At 43.6% G+C, this 12,500-nt stretch overlaps 1 protein-coding gene across 1 annotated transcript in view; it reads right to left on the minus strand.

Moving 5' to 3' along the window:
- The window catches only part of LOC109873865 (neurexin-2), a 274,209-nt gene that overhangs the window by 121,249 nt on the left and 140,460 nt on the right, over positions 1-12,500 (minus strand). The window lies entirely within an intron of this gene.

Below are 12,500 nucleotides of genomic sequence, written 5' to 3' on the forward strand. Positions count from 1 at the left end.
AAGAAAGAGAGAGGAAGAGAGAGACAGAGGGGGTGGGTGAGGGAGAGCAGGCATCAACAATGCAAAGAAACACAGTGGCCAGAAAATGGGTTGTGTGAGAATAAATACACATCCCAGGTTACTGATTCACAGCCAATGTACAGTACAGACAGACAGATACCCAGTACAGACAGATACCCAGTACAGACAGATACACAATACAGACAGATACCCAGTACAGACAGATACACAATACAGACAGATACCCAGTACAGACAGATATCCCCAGATCTGCTACAGACAGATACCCAATACAGACAGATACCCAATACAGACAGATACACAATACAGACAGATACACAGTACAGACAGATACACAATACAGACAGATACCCAGTACAGACATATACCCAATACAGACAGATACACAATACAGACAGGTACACAGTACAGCCAGATACACAATTCAGACAGATACCCAGTACAGACAGATACCCAGTACAGACAGATACCCAGTACAGACAGATACACAATACAGACAGATACCCAGTACAGACAGATACACAATACAGACAGGTACAAAGTACAGACAGATACCCAATACAGACAGATACACAGTACAGACAGATACCCAATACAGACAGATACACAATACAGACAGGTACACAGTACAGCCAGATACACAATACAGACAGATACCCAGTACAGACAGATATCCCCAGATCTGCTACAGACAGATACCCAATACAGACAGATACCCAATACAGACAGATACACAATACAGACAGATACACAGTACAGACAGATACACAATACAGACAGATACCCAGTACAGACATATACCCAATACAGACAGATACCCAATACAGACAGATATACAATACAGACAGATACCCAGTACAGACAGATACACAGTACAGACAGATACACAATACAGACAGATACCCAGTACAGACAGATACCCAGAAATAGAAAAGCAGGATGATGCTGCAGAGGAAGAAACCGATTCAGCTCAACTGTCAAAACTGCTACATCAGGAGAACAGGGGTGCCTGTCTCTGTGGTGGTGTACCTGGGAAAAATAGGCTTTGGAATGATACCACAGGGAGAGGAGAGAGCTAAAGATAGCTAGCAATACATTCAGACACAGATCTGCTATCTTTGATCACTCTGTTGTCTCAGACAATTTTCCTGCACAGCAGGAAATCCAAATGGTGGGGTATTCAAGGTTTAAAAAGGCTTTTAAAGTTTGTAATTTCCACTTAAAATGTCTGACTTGATTGCCCTAATTTCATGTTGCTGCAGTATTATTTTCCTGCTGTGAGAAACAAATTAAGATCTGTACCAGATGCAGACAATAACCCCCATTACCAAGAAAACTATGGTTGGTCCCTGATTCTACTGAATGATTTAGTTCCAGTCAAAATTCTGTGACAAGCGTAGCCCTCTCTCTTTCTCTCTGGCATCGCCACATGTAGCCATCCCGAAGAGTGCTCTCACCCTTTCCTCCTCTCCCTCAGCCCTCTCTATTCATTTCTGGTATGTGTAGCACTGTACTTATGCTGAACTTAAGAGAGAGTGTGGGGGAGGAGAGAGAGAGAGAGAGCAAGAGAGCGAGCGAGAGAGAAGCAGAACTGTAGCTATATCAGATAAATCATGGTCGATAGAGATCTCAGCTGGGATTGCCTGGCCAGTTAAAAGGACACACATGAAAAAAGGAGAACAGAGCAGAGCCAGCACCACCTCTCATGGTGACAGGAAGGTAGAGGCAGGCCATTACTCAGGCAGAGAGAGGGGAGGCAAGAGAGAGAGAGACAGAGTGAAGGGGAGAAAGAGAGAGGAGAGGGAGAGAGAGAGAGAGAGAGAGAGAGGGGGAGGCAAGAAAGAGAGAGACAGAGTGAAGGGGAGAAAGAGAGAGGAGAGGGAGGGAGGGAGAGAGAGAGAGAGAGAGAGATAGAGGGGGGAGGCTGAAGAGGGCTAGAGATGGGAGAGGACTGGAGAGGGCTGGAGAGGGCTGGAGAGGGCTGAAGAGGGGAGAAGGCATGAGCAGGCTATAAGGGGAGAAGACATGAGAGGGCTAGAGGGGGAGAGGGCTAGATAGGGCAGGAGATAGCTAGAGAGGAGAGAGGGCTGGAGCGGGGAGAGGGCTGGAGAGGAGAAAACTGGAGAGGGCAGAGGGCTGGATAGGGCTGGAGAGGCCTGGAGTGGGCTGGAGAGTGCATGAAGTGGGCTGGAGGACAGGAAAGGGAGAGGGCTGGAGAGGGGAAAGGGCTGAGAGGGAAGAGGCCTGGAGAGGGGAGAGGGCTGGAGAAGGGAGAGGGCTGGAGAAGGTTAGAGGGCAGGAGAGGGGACAGGGCTGGAGAGGCCTTGAGAGGGGAAAGGGCTGGTGAAGGGAGAGGGAAGAGGGCTGAGGGGAAGAGGGCTGGAGAGCACTGGAGAGGACTGGAGAGAACAGGGCTGGAGAGGCCTGGAGAGGACTGGAGAGGGCAGAGACAGCTGGGGAGGGGAGAGGACTGGAGAGGGCAGAGGCAGCTGGGGAGGGGAGAGGACTGGAGAGGGCAAAGACAGCTGGGGAGGGGAGAGGACTGGAGAGGGCAGAGACAGCTGGGGAGGGGAGAGGGCAGAGACAGCTGGGGAGGGGAGAGGGCTGGAGAGGCAGAGACAGCTGGGGAGGGGAGAGGGCTGGAGAGGGAAGAGGGCTGGATGGGGCTGGAGAGGGCTGGAGTGGGTAGAGGGCTGGTTGTGGCCAATGAGCTGGGCTTACTGAACTGAGAGAATTGAGCAGAAGGTGAGGGGGGCAGGGGGTGATCATTGGAGATGATTTGCGGTGACCTTGGCTGGATACTACCCAGACTGTCTGAGCCAACTAAGCTTTTACGTGACATTAGAAAGGCAGAGGTGCTTGGTAACTCACTATCTGTTGTGAGACGCCTGAACACCCAACACAAATCAGCCAAGTCTCTGATGCAGATGGCTGCCCTGTAGTTGCCATTACATGAGTGAAAGACAATCCTCTATTGACGTAAAAGTTTCAAACGCTTCAACATTCAAAGTCAATGTCAATGTTATAAAGTTAGGTTGAAATTGGCAAAAAATACAAAATTGTGATCATCGGAAATACTGTATAATAAATGAGCAGTTTAATCAATAATCCCTAATAAGTTATGCACACACTATGTGCAATGCAAGAGTCCTGTCCAATAGGCCTAAAGGGGGTAATGTGTGGAAGATGAGGGTATTTGAGAGGGTGGCTTTAACAATGATTGATGTTTGTATTGTATTGTATATTGTATATTGTATTATCTTGTCTTGTATATTGTGTTGTATTGTATATTGTATTGTACATTGTATTGTATAGTGTATTGTATTGTGTTATATTGTATTATATATTGTATTGTATATTTTATTGCCTTGTATTGTATATTGTATACAATAGTATTGGAGACATCTTTCTAGGTAGTGATGAAATCTTCATGAGGGCTGTTTGGGATAAAAGGTTTGCATTAATCAATTTGCAAACTCCAGGGTTTCTCAACATGATAAAAATTATGCTATCTGGAGGACACAGGGGGTGGTTGGGGGAAGCAATGGTGAATTAACCATCTGTTGTCCTGGGTGTTTTCACTGTTAGGACTCCTTCTCTATCCTGATGCCACTGAGTAAGTAGGTTATCCTCCCCTTCACACTGGAACACACCCAGTCATACAAAATACGGTCATGCAGAATTCAACAAAACACAGAGTGAGCGTATTCTAAATGAAAGCAACCAATCAAGTCAACAGTCCCAGTCTAGCGCCCAGAAATCATTCATTCCCACCAGTAAAAGTCAATTGAATAAATAAGTGCTCAACTCCCCCCTCCTCCCAGAATGTATGAACTATATCTACATGTGTTGTCTGCTGTGGTTATTACTTGTGGTTAATGTATATACGAACTGCATCTACATGTGTTGTCTGCTGTAGTTATTACTTGTGGTTAATGTATATACGAACTGCATCTACATGTGTTGTCTGCTGTGGTTATTGCTTGTGGTTAATGTATATGCGAACTGCATCTACATGTGTTGTCTGCTGTGGTTATTGCTTGTGGTTAATGTATACGAACTGCATCTACATGTGTTGTCTGCTGTGGTTATTGCTTGTGGTTAATGTATATACGAACTGCATCTACATGTGTTGTCTGCTGTAGTTATTACTTGTGATTAATGTATATACGAACTGCATCTACATGTGTTGTCTGCTGTGGTTATTGCTTGTGATTAATGTATATACGAACTGCATCTACATGTGTTGTCTGCTGTGGTTATTACTTGTGGTTAATGTATATACGAACTGCATCTACATGTGTTGTCTGCTGTAGTTATTACTTGTGGTTAATGTATATACGAACTGCATCTACATGTGTTGTCTGCTGTGGTTATTACTTGTGGTTAATGTATATACGAACTGCATCTACATGTGTTGTCTGCTGTGGTTATTACTTGTGGTTAATGTATATACGAACTGCATCTACATGTGTTGTCTGCTGTAGTTATTGCTTGTGGTTAATGTATATACGAACTGCATCTACATGTGTTGTCTGCTGTGGTTATTACTTGTGGTTAATGTATATACGAACTGCATCTACATGTGTTGTCTGCTGTAGTTATTACTTGTGATTAATGTATATACGAACTACATCTACATGTGTTGTCTGCTGTGGTTATTACTTGTGGTTAATGTATATACGAACTGCATCTACATGTGTTGTCTGCTGTGGTTATTACTTGTGGTTAATGTATATACGAACTGCATCTACATGTGTTGTCTGCTGTAGTTATTACTTGTGGTTAATGTATATACGAACTGCATCTACATGTGTTGTCTGCTGTGGTTATTACTTGTGGTTAATGTATATACGAACTACATCTACATGTGTTGTCTGCTGTGGTTATTACTTGTGGTTAATGTATATACGAACTGCATCTACATGTGTTGTCTGCTGTAGTTATTACTTGTGGTTAATGTATATACGAACTGCATCTACATGTGTTGTCTGCTGTAGTTATTACTTGTGGTTAATGTATATACGAACTGCATCTACATGTGTTGTCTGCTGTGGTTATTACTTGTGGTTAATGTATATACGAACTGCATCTACATGTGTTGTCTGCTGTGGTTATTACTTGTGGTTAATGTATATACGAACTGCATCTACATGTGTTGTCTGCTGTAGTTATTGCTTGTGGTTAATGTATATACGAACTGCATCTACATGTGTTGTCTGCTGTGGTTATTACTTGTGGTTAATGTATATACGAACTGCATCTACATGTGTTGTCTGCTGTAGTTATTACTTGTGGTTAATGTATATACGAACTGCATCTACATGTGTTGTCTGCTGTAGTTATTACTTGTGATTAATGTATATACGAACTGCATCTACATGTGTTGTCTGCTGTGGTTATTGCTTGTGATTAATGTATATACGAACTGCATCTACATGTGTTGTCTGCTGTGGTTATTACTTGTGGTTAATGTATATACGAACTGCATCTACATGTGTTGTCTGCTGTAGTTATTACTTGTGGTTAATGTATATACGAACTGCATCTACATGTGTTGTCTGCTGTGGTTATTACTTGTGGTTAATGTATATACGAACTGCATCTACATGTGTTGTCTGCTGTGGTTATTACTTGTGGTTAATGTATATACGAACTGCATCTACATGTGTTGTCTGCTGTAGTTATTGCTTGTGGTTAATGTATATGCATTTATGCACCTTGTGGTGGTGCTGTGCTGTTATGTGTTGAGATGGAAAACATATTTCCAGAAAGGGAAACACAATACCAACTTATTATTATTATTATCATTAGAGCTTCTTTGCAAATGCCAAGAGTGATTTCATCAGATTTTGATAATTCTACGAGTCTACGTATAGCTAGGTGTTTTCCAATTCTGTGATAGAAACATGTATAGAACGCATCAAAGGAAGCAAGGACGTTTTGCTGTTAAATCGTTAGCTACATTTCAAGGGCTTCACCCTACAATTATTTTGTTAGAGCAGAGTGAAAGGTATTTTTATGCAGAGTGAAAGGTATTGCGAGCACAGAATTTAAAAGATTATGTTTTTCTGGCTTAGGAGACTTAAATACACAGTGTAGGGTGTCAGGGGGATTTGTCGGGGAGACAGTTTTTGCCCAGGCATTGAGGCTAGCCTCAGGGGTGAACGTAGCAGGATTAATCATGACACTTTTCACATTAATTACCCATAATGCCAACCTCCTCTGAAATAAATGGCCTGCAGTTAAGATATCCAGTTGATTTCATTAGATTTAAAGCGACAGCACCTCAAATAGGTCTGGCTAGGAAAGAGGAAGGGAGGGGAGATCCAACGTACAGAGCTTTAGCAGGGAGAGATACATGTCCAATGTTGGGCCCAGATCCGTGGTGAATATAAAACACAATGTTGGGCCCAGATCCGTGGCGAATATAAAACACAATGTTGGGCCCAGATCCGTGGTGAATATAAAACACAATGTTGGGCCCAGATCCGTGGTGAATATAAAACACAATGTTGGGCCCAGATCCGTGGTGAATATAAAACACAATGTTGGGCCCAGATCCGTGGTGAATATAAAACACAATGTTGGGCCCACATCCGTGGTGAATATAAAACACAATGTTGGGCCCAGATCCGTGGCGAATATAAAACACAATGTTGGGCCCAGATCTGTGGTGAATATAAAACACAATGTTGGGCCCAGATCCGTGGTGAATATAAAAGAACGTCCCGGGAGCATCTCCCATTCTGTGTCCCTACTGTTTAATCATCACACATCAATCTGCCATTTATTTTTGTCCTCTATCTGCCATCTGTTCTGCTTAACAGTAATTCAATTACAACATGACATTACGGAGGTGACCTTTCTCTGTGGGGTCAAGAGACATGAATCCATGTTCGTTTGATTGGCACTTCTTTGTATTTGGATGTAGGACTTCTGATACTCTCTGCCAGTAATCTCACGGTGAAACAGAGGTCTTGTTTTCTGTTAGGCCAGATAAGAGGTTAAGCACAATCACATGGGACCATCACTTTATTGGTGTGACCTGTCTGTACACACTCTTTGTATCACTCAACCATAGAATGGTGTTATCTGTCAATTGAAAATGAAATAGTTTGTTTATAGTTGAAGTTAATGAAAAGTACATGGGTGTGCCACTAAAAGGGTCTAGGTAGCAGACCTACAGATGTAGGATCTTAAATGGGAATTATTAAGTCGATTATAATTCATGGACATTTTATGTAGGGGGTTGATACATTTTTCTTTAGTGCAAATCAAGTCTGACATTTTTGGGGTGGAAATTACAAACTTTAGAAGCCATTTTAAACCTTGAATACACTAAAAGAGTGGTCTAATTAAGATCCTACATCTGTGCAGTATACAGCCAACAGCTATAGCCAAATGAAACTGACTGTTGCGTTTCAACAGCTTTTTAGAGAATGATCATATTGATCCCAGTTTAATAGAGAATGATCATATTGATCCCAGTTTAATAGGGAAGGATCATATTGATCCCAGTTTAATAGAGCATGATCATATTGATCCCAGTTTAATAGAGCATGATCATATTGATCCCAGTTTAATAGAGAATGATCATATTGATCCCAGCTAAATAGAGAATGATCATATTGATCCCAGTTAAATAGAGAATGATCATATTGATCCCAGTTTAATAGAGAATGATCATATTGATCCCAGTTTAATAGAGAATGATCATATTGATCCCAGTTAAATAGAGAATGATCATATTGATCCCAGTTTAATAGAGAATGATCATATTGATCCCAGTTTAATAGAGAATGATCATATTGATCCCAGTTTAATAGTAGTGGGCCGTGGCTGGCGCTAAATCAAATGCACCAAATGGGACAAAACTAACTCTATAGTTGTCAACCTGTGAAGGCCCACCTGTGCAGAATCTACCTCCTGACAAATGCCCAGTCATTTGTACCATAGGCAGCGTATTGGCACTTTCAATGTAGGGACTTTCTCCATGAGCCACAACAGGTTACAGTCTAGTACCAACCCAATGTCTAGGATGATTGAAGGGTGATAACAGTGTGTCATTAACAAGGTCTTCCCCTGCCACTGCTTTGTGTGGGCTGTGGAGGGGGAATGATGGTCAGACAGAGGCTGTGTAGGGAGTGGGAAGGCAGGCAGGCAGGTAGAGGCAGGGTGGCCTGGGGTGGAAGGATGATGCTGTGTATAGGGATGGACAGGCAGAGGCTGACGGAGGTTGAGTAGGAGATGGGCAGGCAAGTAGAGGCAGGGTGGCCTGGGGTGGAAGGATGATGCTGTGTATAGGGATGGACAGGCAGAGGCTGACGGAGGTTGAGTAGGAGATGGGCAGGCAAGTAGAGGTAGGGTGGGCCTGTCAGCTTGGCTCAGAAGCATGGATGGATGGGTGAATCAGGTGGAGGTAGGAAGAGCTCAGGGGGCTGAGGCAGTCTATTGGTTGTAGGCTGAAGTGAAGGAGAGGAGACACCCAGGTCTCTCCTGGGCTCTATGGGCTTGGGGGTAGGCACAAAAGAACAGCCTAAAGCCTCTAGGGAGCAGAAATAGCCCTGTTTTCCAAGCAATCATCCCAGCAATCTGTTTCTTTACAGTGGTTACCATACCCAAGCTGGAAAGTCACTATCAACAAAGACAGTATCTAGAAAGACAGGATCTACAAAGACACTATCTACAAAGACACTATCTACAAAGACAGTATCTAGAAAGACAGTATCTACAAAGAGAGTATCTACAAAGACCGTATCTACAAAGACACTATCTACAAAGACACGATCTACAAAGACACGATCTACAAAGACACTATCTAGAAAGACAGTATCTACAAAGACAGTATCTACAAAGACAGTATCTACAAAGACAGTATCTACAAAGACACTATAAACAAAAACACTATCAACAAAGACAGACTTGAATAAATGGTGAACGCAAAATATTGAAAAAGATGTGTAGATAGCTACAGTGTTTGTTTGAGGTTTAGTGCCAACAAACAAAGTACAATAGAGTATATTTTGTGTTTTCTTCCCCTGCAATCAACATGTGTTATACCTACAACCCAATGTGATGTGTTTTAAATGGAAACATCTTTAATTAGGGGCAAATTTGAAACATTCAAAACAATTATATGAATCAGTTTTTAACTATAGAAAAGCCATGTGGATAACTTTATAATTAAAACGTCATTGTCTGACAATCCTAAAACAGACAGAGTAGAGTGACCTCTAAGGAAATGCTCTGGTTTGCATCTCTTCAATAAAAGGGTAGCATATGCTGTGTGCCCCGGCAGATCTGTCAACACTCTGTCATGACAGGTCACTGGCAATGCCAAATAGATGGAGAGGAGGCCAATAGAAACCTCACACAGGCACCTGCAGGGATGCTGATGGTTAATCATTACATTTTAGTCATTTAGCAGACACTGAGTACAAATGGGCTATGTACAGGTGCAGTGATCTGTGAGCTGCTCTGACAGCTGGTGCTTAAAGCTAGTGAGGGAGATATGAGTCTCCAGCTTCAGCAATTTTTGCAGTTCGTTGCAGTCATTGGCAGCAGAGAACTGGAAGGAAAGACGACCAAAGGAGGAATTGGCTTTGGGGGTGACCAGTGAGATATACTTGCTGGAGCGTGTGCTACGAGTGGGTGCTGCTATGGTGACCAGTGAGCTGAGATAAGGCAGGGCTTTACCTAGCAGAGACTTGTAGATGACATGGAGCCAGTGGGTTTGGCGACGAGTATGAAGCGAGGGCCAACCAACGAGAGCGTACAGGTCGCAATGGTGGGTAGTGTATGGGGCTTTGGTGACAAAATGGATGGCACTGTGATAGACTGCATCCAGTTTGTTGAGTAGAGTGTTGGAGGCTATTTTACAGATGACATCACCGAAGTCAAGGATCGGTAGGATGGTCAGTTTTACGGGGGTATGTTTGGCAGCATGAGTGAAGGATGCTTTGTTGCGATAAAGGAAGCCGATTCTAGATTTAATTTTGGATTGGAGATGCTTAATGTGAGTCTGGAAGGAGAGTTTACAGTCTAACCAGACACCTAGGTATTTGTCCACGTATTCTAAGTCAGAGCCGTCCAGAGTAGTGATGCTGGACAGGCGAGCAGGTGCGGGCAGTGATTGATTGAATAGCATGCATTTAGTTTTACTTGCGTTTAAGAGCAGTTGGAGGCCACGGAAGGAGAGTTATATGGCATTGAAGCTCGTCTGAAGGTTAGTTAACACAGTGTCCAAAGAGGGGCCAGAAGTATACAGAATGGTGTTGTCTGCGTCGAGGTGGATCATAGAATCACCAGCAGCAAGAGCAACATAATTGATGTGTACAGAGAAGAGAGTTGGCCAGAGAATTGAACCCTGTGGCACACCCATAGAGACTGCCAGAGGTCCGGACAACAGGCCCTCCGATTTGACACACTGAACTCTAGAAGTAGTTGGTAAACCAGGCGAGGCAATCATTTGAGAAACCCAGGCTGTCGAGTCTGCCAATAAGAATGTGGTGATTGACAGAGTCGAAAGCCTTGGCCAGGTCGATGAATAGCGGAGAAGGTACGGTGGGATTCGAAATGGTCGGTAATCTGTTTGTTAACTTGGCTTTTGAAGACCTTAGAAAGACAGGGTAGGATAGATATAGGTCTGTAGCAGTTTGGTCTAGAGTGTCACCCCCTTTGAAGAGGGGGATGACCGCTGCAGCTTTCCAATCTTTGGGAATCTCAGATGATACGTAAGAGAGGTTAAACAGGCTGGTAATAGAGGTTGCAACAATTTCGGCAGATCATTTTAGAAAGAGAGGGTCCAGATTGTCTAACCCGGCTGATTTGTATGGGTCCAGATTTTGCTGCTTTCAGAACATCATCCATCTGGATTTGGGTGAAGGATAAATGGTGGGGGCGTTGGTGGGTTGCTGTGGTGGGTGCCGGGAATTTGACCAGGATAGGGGTAGCCAGGTGGAAAGCATGGCCAGCCGTAGAAAAATGCTTATTGAAATTCTCAATTATAGTGGATTTATCGGTGGTAACAGTGTTTCCTAGCCTCAGAGCAGTGGGCAGCTGGGAGGAGGTGCTCTTATTCTCCATGGACTTTACAGTGTCCCAGAACTTTTTTGAGGTAGTACTACAGGATGCAAATTTCTGTTTGAAAAAGCTAGCCTTAGCTTTTCTAACTGCCTGTGTATATTGGTTCCTAACTTCCCCTGAAAAGTTGCATATCACGGGGGCTATTCGATGCTAATGCAGAACGCCACAGGATGTTTTTTGTGCTGGTCAAGGGCAGACAGGTCTGGAGTGAACCAAGGACTATATCTATTCCTAGTTCTAATTTTTTTGAGTGGGGCATGCTTATTTAAGATGGTGAAGAAGGCACTTTTAAAGAATAGCCAAGCATCAGCTACTGACGGGTTGAGGTCAATGTCTACTTGCAGAAGTGTTTTAGGGAGTGTTTGACAGTGATGAGGGGTGGTTGTTTGGTCGCTTACCCATTACAGATGCAGGCAATGAGGCAGTGATCGGTGAGATCTTGATTGAAAACAGCAGAGGTGCAATTGGAGGGCGAGTTAGTTAGGCGAGTTAGTTTGAACTTATATGGTGATCGCATCCAAACTTTCATAGTATTACCACGACCACCAGCAAAACAGTTCGTCTTTCAATCACCCACGTGGGTATAACCAATGAGGAGATGGCATGTGGGTACCTGCTTCTATAAACCAATGAGGAGATGGGAGAGGCAGGACTTTCAGCGAGATTTGCGTCAAAGTTCTATTTTAGCCTTTGGCATCGCAGACGCTCGTTGGCGCGTGCGAGCAGTGTGGGTGCAATAATTGAATAACATGGATTTCTACATTTATTTTGTGACGCTCGCGCATGCGACGTGTCCGGTCTGGTCAGCCAGACACGGACATGTTAGAATTCTAACTCCGCTCTCAAAGCATCCCTTAAGGAATGAGGATGCTTCAGTTCGGCTGGCACCACAACAAAAAACTCACAAAATGTTGTCATAATATATGTGTAACAGTATAACTTTAGACCGTCCCCTCGCCCATACCCGGGTGCGAACCAGGGACCCTCTGCACACATCAACAACAGTCACCCACGAAGCATCGTTACCCATCGCTCCACAAAAGCCACAGCCCTTGCAGAGCAAGGGGAACCACTACTTCAAGGTCTCAGAGCAAGTGACGTCACCGATTGAAAAACTATTTAGCGCGCACCACCGCTAACTAAGCTAGCGTTTCACATCCGTTACATATGCACAAACTTTTCCAAACTGTATCGGCTGGGAAGCATGCACACGCCTTTACTGTGCAATAACAACCACACTCTGTGGAAAGTATTATCAACTGTCATTAAATATTAAAAGTTAATGTTGAGATTGCTAGAGTTTCTGCTTGTCTTGCCTGAGAGAGCACTGTCTCATTCCTCTTCCACTTCCATGGGACAGAAATCATTATTCATTCACTATGCAGTATCTC

The sequence above is a fragment of the Oncorhynchus kisutch genome, linkage group LG29, assembly GCF_002021735.2.
Source record: "Oncorhynchus kisutch isolate 150728-3 linkage group LG29, Okis_V2, whole genome shotgun sequence".
In the NCBI taxonomy this organism is placed as follows: domain Eukaryota; kingdom Metazoa; phylum Chordata; class Actinopteri; order Salmoniformes; family Salmonidae; genus Oncorhynchus; species Oncorhynchus kisutch.